Below are 13,822 nucleotides of genomic sequence, written 5' to 3'. Positions count from 1 at the left end.
CCAATTATTAATGAAAGGAACCAGAGCCATACCAGAGAATTAGAGACCAGTTAGAGTAACAGCGATCTCCAAGGAATGGCCAGACAAAATATTGTGGATGATCCAGCAGAATTGGAAACAAGCCTTTTAGTCAAACTAAGCCAACATAAGGGAAAGAATGGCTCACGTAGGGAAAGGGCTATTATTGAAGAGAGCAGCTTTTTCTTTTTTAAATGATTGATTCTAAACACTTCACCTTCCTTCAGTTTGTGCTTTTTTCTATTGGGCTCTACTTTGATGCATGACATAGTCTCTTTTCCTTTGAAAAAAAAAAAAAGTTCTTGCCTCAGGGATAGGTCTCTTGTTCTGGAGAAGTTTAGGAAGAAATCTCAGTGGAGCTCGTGGTCTAAGGTAAATATACAGTCAAATAAAACAAATGTGGTAAATAACTGTGCACAAAATAACGAGTGAAGGGACGCTGGGAGGTCCAAATGAGGCTGGAGAGAGGAAGGTAGTAATTTTAAAGAGTAGCCATGATTGCCACAGAAAGATACATGTCAGGTCAGGCTTGATTCAGACCCAGAACAAGAGTGAACCTGTGGCATTCTCACCTGTTAACGTGTCTTTTCCAATACGTAAAACCATAGTGGATTTTATGCTTTTAAAATACAAGTTCCTGGGGTGCCTGGGTGACTCAGTAGCTTAAGCGTCTGACTCTTGGTTTTGGCTCAGGTCATGATCTCACAGTTCATGAGTTCGAGCCCCGCACGGGGCTCTGCGTGCTGACAGGGTGGAGTCTGCTTGGCATTCTCTGTCTCCCTCTCTCTCTGACCCTCCTGCTTGCTCTCCATCTCTCTCCCAAAGTAAATAAGTAAAATAAAAACTTAAAACGCAAGTTCTTTTTCTCCCCTTTCTACCCTTCTCTTAAAATGTCACTCCTACCTGCCACGCAGCTAGAGGCTGATAAAGTGGCTGGGGGCATCCGTGTAGGTTAACTTCTTATCTCATGAATCAAAACGAACAAAGGCCACATATGCCACCACAAACGAATTACTGCTCAGTTTGTTTGCTTGTGGATCCTCACAACTTTATTGGTGTCTTATCAATACAACTCTCAGTGTTTTTAACAGCTGGAGGATGACCGGTCTAGACTTGGTCCAGGGTTTTCATTTCTAGTTACACATGAGAATCATCAAGGAAGCTTTGAAAAATGCAGATGCTGGCTAGGGTCCAGGACCAGAGATGATGATTTAATTGGCCTCCGTGGGGCCAGGTATTAGTGTTTTTAAATGCTGTCCAGTGATGCTGAAGGTGCAAAGGTGTGCCAGGCAGTCTGCAGATGCTTTCAAAGGGATGTGCCAGGGGATTTAATCTCACAACACTATAACAAAGGCGTTGGGGATTCTCAGTGTGCGGAGAAGGAGGCTGTATTTCTGAGAGATGCCATGAGTTTCCCAGAGCCGCACCACTAGGGTGTAGAAGGGTGTATTTCATTTCTGACATCGTATTTGGAAATTGTGGGTTGGAAAAGCTAATTCAGTTCCACTCAAATAAAATGGTTTACTTGTGAAATGTTTTTCCACCATCTGCGCCTCTGAAAATAGAGTGGCAAGTTCCATTATGGAACTGTAGAAAGTTTGACCCCAAATGAACAACTGATAAAAAGTGAAATTAAATAACACACCCGATTTTGGAGAGTGGATCCCAAAATAGGTGTCTTGAAATTATTTCTATTGTTTGCTTTTATATTTATACATTTCATAGGAGAGATTCGGCAAACCCCTTTTTTTTTTAATGTTTGAGGCAGCTTTTTTTTTCATTATTTCCAAGCAAGATAAACCCAGACAGCGCTAGAAATTTCATGCAATAGGTTTCCTTCCTGATGATAACACTCAAGTAGTGTAAAATAAAACAAAAACTCATTTTGTTAAGAGATTTTAAATTATTGCTTTAGTTATAAGTAAATTCCTAATATGGAGGGAATTATTACAGAGACTTAGACAACATGACTGCTTCCCACATTGTAATCATGTTACACCCTTGCACCTAGGTGAGTCTTGGCACACAAATCACTTTTTTTCAATCGAAAGGTAAGTCTTGTATATGATAAAAAATAGAGAAGGTTAAAAAAAAAAAGGATGATTGGCGTGCCTGGGTGACTCAGTCGATTGGGCGTCCGACTTCGGCTCAGGTCATGATCTCACAGTTTGGGGGTTCGATCTCCACGTTGGGCTCTGTGCTGACAGCTCAGAGCCTGGAGCCTGCTTCGGAGTCTGTGTCTCCCTCTCCCTCTGCCCTTCCCCTGCTCACACCCTGTCTCTCTCACTCTCAGAAGTGAATAAACATAATTTTTTTTTTAATTTAAAAAAAAAAAGGAAAGGATGGTAGTGAAAAGAAAGTACAGTCTAGAACCATTTTTTCGCTCCTCCCCAGACGTAACCATCTTTTCCAGGCCTTGGTTTCTTCGTGTAGTTATCCTTCTGGCCATACTTCCTGCCTTGCCAAACATACAATGCATATACTTCTCTTTTCACATGAATAGCGGCAAACCAAAAATCCACACTGTTCAGCATCTTATTATTTTCACTGAGTGGTTCTTTCTTGGAAGTCATTCTCTGCCAGCACATGTGGACCTCATTCATGATCTTTAGTGACTGTATAGTGTTGGACTGTGTGGATGCACCATAGTTTACTCAGTCAGTACCCACTGTGGACATTTATGGGTTACAGCTTTTATGGTATTATGAACAATATTGCCCCATGCTCTGTGAAGTGTTTGAACGAACCTGCACTTTGGCCAATAATGTGTAAGTGTCTGTTTCTCTAAACTCTGGTCAAGTCTGTATTACCCCAGTTTGAACTTTTTATCTAAATCCAATAGGTGAAAAATGTTTGCTTATTGTTTCAATTTACATTTTGTACATGGGATAACATTGGCCAGGCATTCATAGTTAAAAGTAATTTCTATTTCTTTTTCTGTAAGCTGCCTAAACATGTTCTCACATCTGAAAAGGGCATTAAGGTAAGTAACAAAGCAGACACCCCTATACCCATAACTTAGCTTCACTTGTAGAACATGACCCACGCTCATAGAACCTGTGGATTTTTCCCATCTTCTCATTACCTGAAAGTAATGACCATCCTAATTTTCTTTTACCATTGTCTTGCTTTACTCTCTCTCTTCCTCTCTCTCTCTCTGTATCTATCATCTATCTATCTATCTATCTATCTATTGATAGTTCTGTATGCTTTTAAGTTTATTTATATGAGCTCAAACTATTGGTATTTATTTGAGACTTGATTTTTTTTTATTTCACTCAAAAATATTTTTATAATGTTCATCTATAACCATACCTGAGTTTTGGTGTCTTAAATGTTCCAAAATTTTTTCAGGTGTTATCTCTCCAGAGGTTACACCTCCTGTCCTACAATGCCTCATCCTGTTTCCATGTCTTTCCACTTATTTATAATATTTTCAATCACCTTAGTCCTTTATGTTACCTTTTAGAAAATGAGCATATCCATCGTCTGATACACTAAATCTCTTCAGCTATTTGGTCAGCTCTTTGATTTATCCTTTAAAATTCTTACATCCAGTTTTAAATTTCTAAAATGTGTATTTGTTTCTTAATCTTATTTCCTTAGTCATTTTGCAGCCTGTTTTCCTTGCTTATATTTTAAGTCTTTTAACATTTTTTTAAATGTAGAAAGACAGCTGTTTTATAGTCTTCATTCGATCATGTTGATATCTGAAGTCCTGCTAAATCTGATTCTGCTCTGCGATTTATTCTTACTATTAGACAGGGTACCTAAAATGCTTTGCTATTCTAAACAGCATCCTTTTTTTTTTTTTTACAATTCATCTTCTGTTACAAGCGTACAGAAATATAATTGTTGCTGCTTATAAAACTGATTTTTATCCAGTGTTCTTGCTAAATTCATGAATTAATTCTAATTCTTTAACTCTATGTTCTTGGGGTTTTCGACATACGCAGCCATTTGTAAATGATGATAGCTTTCCAATCTTCCTTTGTACCTTTAGTTCTATCTTTTATTTCTATGCTTGCTTAATGCCATCAGCAACAGTATCTAGAGCAACATTTACAGAAATGACAATAACAGACATCCCCATCTAATTCTTAATCTCAAGTGCTTAGCTTTCAATATTTCACAGTTAAGTCCCAGGTTTGCTATAAAGTATTTATAGATACCCTTCAGTGGATGAAGTTAACTTTCTTCTATTACTAGTTAGTTTGCTAAGAGGTCTTTCTTCCTTTATCAAGAAAGAATATTAAATTTTATTATTATTTTCTTTTGCAGCCTCAGAAATATGAAATGATTTTCAGCTATTACTCAAATCGATGCAGATTGTGGTGTATTATTATTTACACATAATGTTGGAGTCAACTTGCCAATTCTTGGTTTAGGAATTTTGTATCCATTTTTTTCACACACACACACCAACCGGCCTACAATTTTCCCTTCTTATTGTGTCACCTTCTGGTTTAGTATCAAAGTCCTGCTGGTCTACAAAAAAATGATTGGAGAAACATTTCCTACATTTCTATTCTTTGTAAGAGTTTTTGGCCTATTTGGTGATATTTCTTTCACAAATTTTTGGTAGAATTCACAGGGAAGCCATCTGCCTGCAGTTTTCTTTGTGGAAATATATATATATATTTTTAAACAGCTTTATTGAAGTGTAATTTACATACCATAAAATTCACTCATTTTAAGTATAAACCTCAATAATTTTTAGTAAACTTGCAGAATTTTCCAGCCATCATCAAAATCCAATTTTGGAATATTTTTGTTCACCTCAAAAATATTCTTCATGCCAATTTGTAGTCACTTTTATTCCCATCTCCGCCTCCCCCCCTACCCCCCCCCAGCCCCCCGTTCTTGGCAATTACTAATCGACTTTCTGTCTCTATAGGTGTGCTGTTTCTGGCCATTTGGTATTAATGGAATTATACAATATGTGGCCTTTTGTCCTTAGCTTCTATTACTCAACATATTGCTTTTGAGGTTGTAACCTACGTGATTGTAACCTACGTTGAACACTATTCTATAATATGAGGACATCTTACATTGTTTATTCACCAGCTGATGGACTTTGGGTCATCCCACATTCTGGCTATTTCTAATATGAACATTTACGTACAAGGCTGTGTACACATATATTTTCATTCCTACGACTGGAATTGCTGGGTTATATGGTATAATCATGTTTAACATTTTAAGAAGATGCCAAACTGTTTTCCGAAGTGATTGCATCATTTCACATTCCTACAAGCATTGTTCCGGTCTTCCACATCCTTCACAATAATTGTCATTACCTGTCTTTTGACTATAGCCTTCCAAGGGATGTGAAATGGTATCTCATGGTTTGATATGCATTTCCCTCATAACAGATGGCATTGAGCATCTTTTCATTTGCTTGTATGCTATTTGTATGTCTTCCGTAGGGCAATATTTATTCAAGTCCATTACCAATTTTTAAATTGGTCCACTTGCCTTCTTATGATAATAAGAGTCCTTAGTGTTCCTTATATATTCTGGATATAAGTCCTTTATCAGCTACATTATTTGTGAGCATTTTCTTCAACTCTGGGCTTATTCATTCATTTACTTAATGATATCTGTTGAAGCATAAAAGCTTTTTACTATAATCACGTCCAATTTATTATTTTTTCCTTTTATGGATCATGTCTTCGGTGTTATATCTTAGAACTATTTGCCTACCGCAAGGTCACAAAGTTTTTCTTCTATTTTGTTTTTCTACAAGTTTTATAGTTTTAGCTGTAAAATGAAGTCTGTGATCTGTTTTGAGTTCATTGTTACATGGTGTCAGGTAAAGGCCTAAATTAAGCTTTTCATATGTAGATGTATAATTGTAAGTTAAAAAGATTGGAACTCCAAATGTCAACGAGGATATGGAAAAAAATGGAACTTGTGTGAATTATTGGTGGGAATATAGAATGGAAGAATCAATTTGAAAATGTATCTATCAGTTTCCTATAAAGTTTAACACCTTACCCAAGAAATTCCATTTTTTTTACCCAACGAATGAAAACATACATCCACAAGATAAGTTATACACGAATGTTCATAGCAGTGTTATTCATTATAGCCCTGTATTGGAAAAGGCTGAGATATTGGTCAATAGAATTTAAACTGTGATGTCTTCTTATAATGGGATATACTACTCAAAAATAAAAAGGGGAAAATATTGTTACATGCAACTACACGGTCGTTTTCTACAACCATTATGCTGAGTGTAAGAGATCATCCAGAACAGCGTGCCTAGTCTATTATTCAATTAATGTACATTTTTAGAAAAAGCAAAACAACATGAATTTCCAGAAAAGGCAATCATCTATGGCGAGAGAAAATCAGAGCAATACTGGTCTCGAACTTAGAGAGGGTGAGTATTGATCAGAGAGGGTGTAAGAAAGCTTTCTGCAGTGAAGTGATGTTTTATTTCCTGATGGGGTTTAAAACACTACAATGTATGCATTTGTCAAAAAACTCAGTGATTCGACACGTCAGATCACTGCATTTCACTAGGTGTAAATTTTATCTCAAAATGAAGAAAACTATTAAAAATTAAACTCTTTTTAAAGATATGCATGCTGAATTTTGAATTGCATGAAACTATAAATAGCTTGATGGACTGATCGAGGCATGGCTGGATAGTCAGATATGTCAGAAAGTAAGTATAGTATAAAGTTAGTAACAAAATCGAGGTGGTAGCTATATGGACAGTCACTGTAAAAATGTTTAACTTTGCTGTACATTTGAAAATTGTATAATAAAATACTTTGAAATAAAGGAAATCATGCATTCCATTGTTTCTTCAAACTGGAACTTCTTTAACTGCATCAGAAAGAAAAGAGAAACCTTGGATTCACTTCAAGATATGTCCCCAAAAGAGCTCTTTTTCCTCTTCAGACATTTATCTGTGTTGCATGGGGAGAGGATATGAACCTTTAGCCAACATTGTATCTAAATTAACTAATCTCTTTAGGGAGGCTCTTTTGTTTAATCATGCTGATATCTAGAGGGCTTAAGAAGTATCTCAGTTTGGGGCGCCTGGGTGGCGCAGTCGGTTGAGTGTCCGACTTCAGCCAGGTCACGATCTCGCGGTCCATGAGTTCGAGCCCCGCGTCAGGCTCTGGGCTGGTGGCTCAGAGCCTGGAGCCTGTTTCCGATTCTGTGTTTCCCTCTCTCTCTGCCCCTCCCCCGTTCATGCTCTGTCTCTCTCTGTCCGAAAAATAAATAAATGTTGAAAAAAAATTTTTTTTAAAAAATAAAAAAAAAGAAGTATCTCAGTTAAATCATCCCTTTTGCTTATTGAAGCCAGTCAAAAACATTGGTTTTTGTTCGTTTGTTTGTTTGTTTGTTTTTGTTTAGAGATTTCCCTTTTATGCATATTGCAACAAGTTCTGCATATAACATTAATTGGAAATTTAAGAAAACGTTGCTTTTAAGGAAGTTAATGTCTTTATTTCAAAACTATTTGTTGGTTATTGAGTTATCATAGAGAATACCCCAAAAGATCCCATAATCCAAAGGAAAAGTTATTGTCTCTGTTCATTTAATCTGAAGGCATTTTGTTTCTGATGTTTCCAATGATTCTACTCTCTCTTTACTTCATCATTCACAAAATGGTTTGGGGGCCATTCACCAAATGGCTTAAGGCAGGCTTATGGCTCAAAATCAAGCAATCGTCATATCCATGAGGAATTTGAAATTTTCAGAAGAGAAGGCTCTTCCCTATGATTTATTGTTAAAATACTAAATCATTTAATGAAAGATAAGTTCCACAAAACTTCTCTGCTAATGTTACAACTGTTTTCTTTTTTCCACATTACAATTTGTTTATGTCATTATTGATGTTAATTTTTACGTGATTTCTAATTTGTACACTTGACTTTACATCAATAACATTTACTTATGTATATTACCCTGGAATGACCTCTTGTTTTGTGGCCTAAGAGGGGCTAGGAAACAAGGAAATAAAGATGGGCACAGACAAGTCTCTTTCCAAGAAAGATCAGGGAATGTAGTTGTGCAGACTTGACTTCCCGGGAACTGACAGCTTCCTCTCCCTTCCCTGTGGGATATCTAGGAGTGCTTGTCTTTCTTACTTTCATTTTTCCACATTTCCTAAAAAGGCTACAGAATCCAAAAAGATTGTAATTGTAAGCTCTGTGAATATGCATCACAGTTAAGGCCTGTTTTAAATGTATTGATATACTTAAATAACAGTTATTTTTCAGGTATTCAAACTGAAGAGAAGAATTAAATAGCCTCTTATTCTAACATAGAAAAACTGTATCTCCTCTTTAGTAAAATGTTGTTAGGGCTTATCTTTTGTTGATTCCCCAAGAGAAAGAGAGTCGAAGGTCCTGATCAGAATTTGTGAGTCTACAGGGTACAAAAAAGGCTTGAGAATTGAAAGTTTGTCTTGGAGAGATCTGAACCCTTATAATAAATTCTTAATTACTTAGCTCCCTGTCTGTGTTTGCTTTTTCCCCAAAATAAATGTTATTTATTCCAGAGATGGACAGCTGGGTTTGTGGAATATGTGTGAAGTGTTGCTTAGATTGGAAATATTTCAGATCAAATAATATTGTCACAATATCTGTTGAACTAGTAGTCCTCTGAAATGGAGCAGGAGTTATGAATGGCTCTATCATCGTAATTTCTGGAAAAAAATAGACACTTCTGAAAGCAAGTATTTTATTATTAACTTATAGATAAAATATTAGATATTATTACTTCAAGACAACCCTTAACCAAAGACATTTTGTTTAACATGGTTGGTATTAAGCTAGTTGAATAGCAAAACTGAACAAAGAATTCCAAACCTAAAAAAAAAAAAAAGAAAAGAAGAAAAAAGAAAAGAAAACAAAAGAAAAAGAGGTAATGTGTTATACAAGTAGACACAGCAGGAATTAGAGATAGGGTGGGGTCAAGTGTAACATTTCTGAGTATGTCTCAGAAACCCTCAGCTGAGTTGGAACCCATGTATCAAACCAGGTGAAGACTCTTGAGTTTGGGTCCAGTAAAGCATTGAGGCAAACAAAGGCAGAAGGTCAGAGAGAGGAAGAAAAATAGATGTCGCTTCATTTATTCACGTGACACATTTTTACCAGGAGCTCGTTGCCACCAACACTGTATATTCAACGGTGAGGAATATACACATAATCTTTGTAGCAGAGTCTCAGCAACATTTGAGGAATGCATACTAAATGAATTATTTACATAGGTTTGGGCAAGGCTTAAGGGATCCAACAAGGGACAGTGCTGGACTCTGAAAACCCATTACCACCTTAAGTGGAGGGAGTGGTTGCTCTGAGAGGGCTATTGGATAGGAACACTGGCACTGGTACAAGAAGGGTGCAGTCAAACCATGATGACTTAGAATACACAAGAGAAGACCTCCAACTCACTTCCTTCTTGTCCTTCTGTCTCCTGAGAAGGCCTTCCATTGGCCTTACCCAACCGGAAGTGAGAAGACAAAGGAGCCTCTGATACAGTCCATATGGGTCAGGGTCTCAGGGTAGAGAGAAAAGTTCAGTGTAGACAGGGATACGGGCAGGAGGCAAGTGGAAAATACCCAGTATGGCCCCATTGAGCTTTCATTTTAGACAGTGTTTCTCAGCAAGAGGAGATTTTGCTTCCTCCAAGGGCATTTGGCAATATTTGGTGACATTTTTTTAATTGTCATGACTGAGGGGAGGGATGTCACCGGCTTTTTGTGGGTAGAGGCCACAAATGCTGCTAAACCTCATATAATGCACAGGCTTTGTGCCTGTGTTATGCACACACACGCACACACACATGAAATTGTCCAGCCTGAAATGTCCATAGTGCTGAGGTTGAGAAACTCTGTTTTAGTGCAGGAAAAACATATATTAGTCAAATGATCACATAGGTGAATATAAAATTATAAGCTGCAGCGTCCTATGAAAAAAAGTCACCTGCTGCCTAAGGGTACAAGATCAGAGAAGTCTTCTGTTAAGTTAGGCTGATTAAACTAAGATTTGATCAGAGACAAGTCAACCAAAAGAAGAGGAAGGGAAGAATAATCCTGGCAGAGGAAATCTCATATTCAAATGCCTAAGGCAATAAGCAGAATGGAATATTCCAGGGAAGGAAGACAGGTGAGTTGGAAAGCAGAAAAAAAGGGGGAGCTTGGTGCAAAACTGGCTTGCTAGGCTGGGTCCAGATCCTGCAGGGAATTGGGGGCCATTTTAAAGTGTTGAGTGTATTTGAGCCACATAAAATAGCCAAAGCAAACAGGAGCAACTAGGGTAAGTGGCCCTTTAGGAGGACATGGAGATGAATAGGTAATTAAAATAGCCTCTACGCCACCCAACCCCACTCCCACTCAAGAGGCAAAATGATGCAGTGATTAAGAGTATTCGATCTCTGGGGCCAAACTGCCTGGGCGTAAATTCTGGCCAATATTGATTACCTGTGTGACTGTGCAGTGTTATGAGAAAAGGAGATAAGTAATTCTCTGATCCTGTTTCCCCTCTGACAAATAAATAGGGGTAATAATGGCATATACCTCATAGTGTTATAAGAAAATAAGTTAAAAAGAGAGTTTAGCCCAGCATTTGGTACGTGGTCAAGATTTAATTATTAAAAATGATTATCATGATGATGATTACTGTTGTTGGTGTTCCAGAAGAGGAGTCAGCAAATTATTCCCAGCCAGTCAAATGTGGTGGCTGCCTATTTTTGCAAATAAATTTTTTATGGAACACAGTCATGCCTATTTGCTTGCATACCATCCATGGCTGCTTTCGCGTGACAATGGCAATTAAGTAATTGCAATGTACTCTGTATGGCCCACAAAGCTGAAAATATTTCCTATCTGGCTTTTTTTCAGAACAAGTTGGCAGACCCCTGTTCTAGGCTTAATCACTACCTGCTCCATGAACCTTATCCTTCATGAGTTTATTCAATAGTTTTCTGATGACGTTGTAGCAACTGTCCTCAGATATTCTCAGTCCTTGTTCTACTTTCGGAAAATGTATTAACCTTTGATTTCCAAGCAGCTGCCAGCATTTCTAACCCTTTTCTAGTCTATCTGAATGAGAGCCTCTGAAAGAAGCCTCTTACTCTGCTAACTTCTCCAGTTCTGGTTAAAACAATACTCACCTTAGGGCTCCTGGGGGGCTCAGCCTATTAGGTGTCTGACTCTTGTCTGGGTTCCGGCTCAGGTCATGATCTTGTGGTGCATGGGTTCAAGCCCCATGTTGGGCTCTGCGCTGTCAGCGCAAAATCTGCTTGGGATTTCTCTCTCCCTCTCTCTCTGCCAACCCTTCCTCCCCCAAATAAATAAATAAACTTAAAAAAAAAACACGCACCTCACCTTACAAGTCTGCTCTGGTTATTGCGACTGCAGTCTTAGCCTTTGTCAAGTAGAAATTGGTCCCATGAGCCTCCTACCGCCCACCTGGTTGGGGGACCTGTTCCCTGGTGGGGTTCACAAGAACCATGCCATACCATGTAGTCCTCCTGCTAGTCCGCGCCTGGAAGGAGTGAAATAAATAACAGTATCTACACTTACAGGGGAATCACTATGTGCCAGGCAACATTGTAAGGATATTTAGTGGGTTATCACATTTAATCTTCACTCAGCTTATCCCCATTTTGTGGATTAGGAATCTGAGGCTCAGAGACAAAGCACCTTGTCCAGGGTCTCCCTGCCGGTCAGAGGTCTGAGCCCAGATAGTGACTGTGGAGCCCTTGCTCTTAATCTCCTCATTGTGAGAGCTGACGGCCACATTCTAGGCACAGGTGCCCGGACCAGGATCTCCTCCTAATCTGAAGAACAGGATGGAACAGGAAAAGTAACAAGCGCTCAGTAACACAAATAAGGAATCCGGTCCCTAGAGAGTTAAATCTTCATGCTCACAGGAGTCCAGATATCCAGAAAACCCATCTAGACTGCAGATTAAGGCAGCGACACCAAGAAGGCCCTCAAAATGGAGGCAAATTTAGCCTCAGCTAGAGAGATTTTTAGATGTTTTCAGCAAAAATCTACAAGAATAACTAGCTTATCCCAGAGCTTGGAGCATCTAAATGGAGCTATTTGTCTGGATTGTGGTGCACACATAAGTGTGTGTGTGAGTGTGTGTACATATAAGCATACACACACACACACACACACACAGACTGGTATACAGCTTCTAATATCTCCTTTGAACTGTGATGAAGGTGATAGTGTTCAAATTTTTTCATTTCTGCTGGAGAACCATATATATTGCTTTGCGCAGAGAAACTCATTTGAACTAGTCAAATAGAGGAAAATGAATCTTCCTGCTTCTGCTTCCCTGTTGTGCCTATTGATGGTAATTTGTACAGAGGTTTATCCTGCACTGTGCTTAGAAATGCCACTAACACTTACTTGCAGTTTACCTTTCCAGGACCAGGAAACCCCGGTAACAGATTTCTTTAGATCTGAAGATGAGGCTGTTTAATTTTCTGAACATATGTCATATTTTTGTCCTGTCACTCTGATAAACCTTTAAAAGCTTTTGTTGAGATGATGGCTCTTTAGATCCCAGTCGTGTGAAGGTGTATTTAGTTCAAGTACAACTAATCAATGATACTGAGATCTGTTTATCCAGGAGTTCACTAGTCACAATGGGGAGATAAAGTCATCCTTGGAGATGAAGTGTCATCTATAATATAAGCAGCAAACAGTCGGGTGCGCATCAGAACGGTATTGAATGTAAAGGCACCATGAGTCTAGAGGAAAAAAATTAGACAATAGAAGTTTACTTTTTAATGTTTGGGGAGGTTTTAATTTTAAACAGCAAACATTTATGGAGAAAAGACAACTCAGGGAACACAAATGTACATCGCTTTTGGTAAGTGGTGGTGAGATAGCTATAATCGCGGTCATAAATCCATAGACATTTTCTCCAAATGGCAATTAAAATTTGCTATATATTGGGGTACCTGGGTGGCTCAGTTGGCTAAGTGTCAGACTTCGGCTCAGGTCACGATCTCACGGTGCCTGGGTTTGAGCCCCGCGTCAGGCTCTATGCTGACAGCTCAGAACCTGGAGCCTGCTTCGGATTCTAGGTCTCCCTCTCTTTGCCCCTCCCCGGCTTGTGCTCTCTCTCTCTCTCTCTCTCAAAAATAAATAAATAAACATTAAAAAAAAGTTGTTTTGTCTTGGGGTGCCTGGATGGCTCGGGTAAGTGTTTGCCTCTTGATTTTGGCTCAGATCACGATCTCACAGTTCGTGAGTTCGAACCCTGCATTGGGCTCTGAGCTGAGAGTGCAAAGCCAGCTTGAGATTTTCTCCCTTTCTCTGCCCCTTCCCCGCTCACACTCTCTCTGTCTCTCTCCAAATAAATAAATAAACTTAAAAAAAAAAATAGTTGCTGAGGCACCTGGGTGCCTGACTTCGGCTCAACTCATGATCTTACAGTGTGTGAGATCAAGCCCGTGTCAGCGCTGTGCTGGCAGCTCGGAGCCTGGAGCCTGCCCTGGATTCTGTGTCACCCTGTCTTTCTCTGCCCCTCCTCTGCTTGTGCTCTGTCTCTTTCTCTCTCAAAAATAAATAAACATTAACAATTTTTTTTAAGTTGCTATGTATTGGGGCACCTGGGTAGCTCAGTAGGTTAAGTGTCCTGCCTCTGGATTTGGGCTCAGGTCATGGTCTTATGGTTCCTGAGATGGAGCCCCACGTTGTGAGACTGAGACCTGCATTGGGCTCCATGCTGTCAGACTGCTTGGGATTCTCTCTCTCCCTTTTTCTCTGCCCCTTCTTATTCTCTCTCTCTCTCTCAAAATAAATAAATCA

Source organism: Herpailurus yagouaroundi, unplaced genomic scaffold (genome assembly GCF_014898765.1).
Source record: "Herpailurus yagouaroundi ecotype Mexico unplaced genomic scaffold, PumYag 199, whole genome shotgun sequence".
Classification (NCBI taxonomy): domain Eukaryota; kingdom Metazoa; phylum Chordata; class Mammalia; order Carnivora; family Felidae; genus Herpailurus; species Herpailurus yagouaroundi.
The sequence above is the reverse complement of the archived record's forward strand: the minus strand, read 5'-3'. Positions refer to the sequence as shown.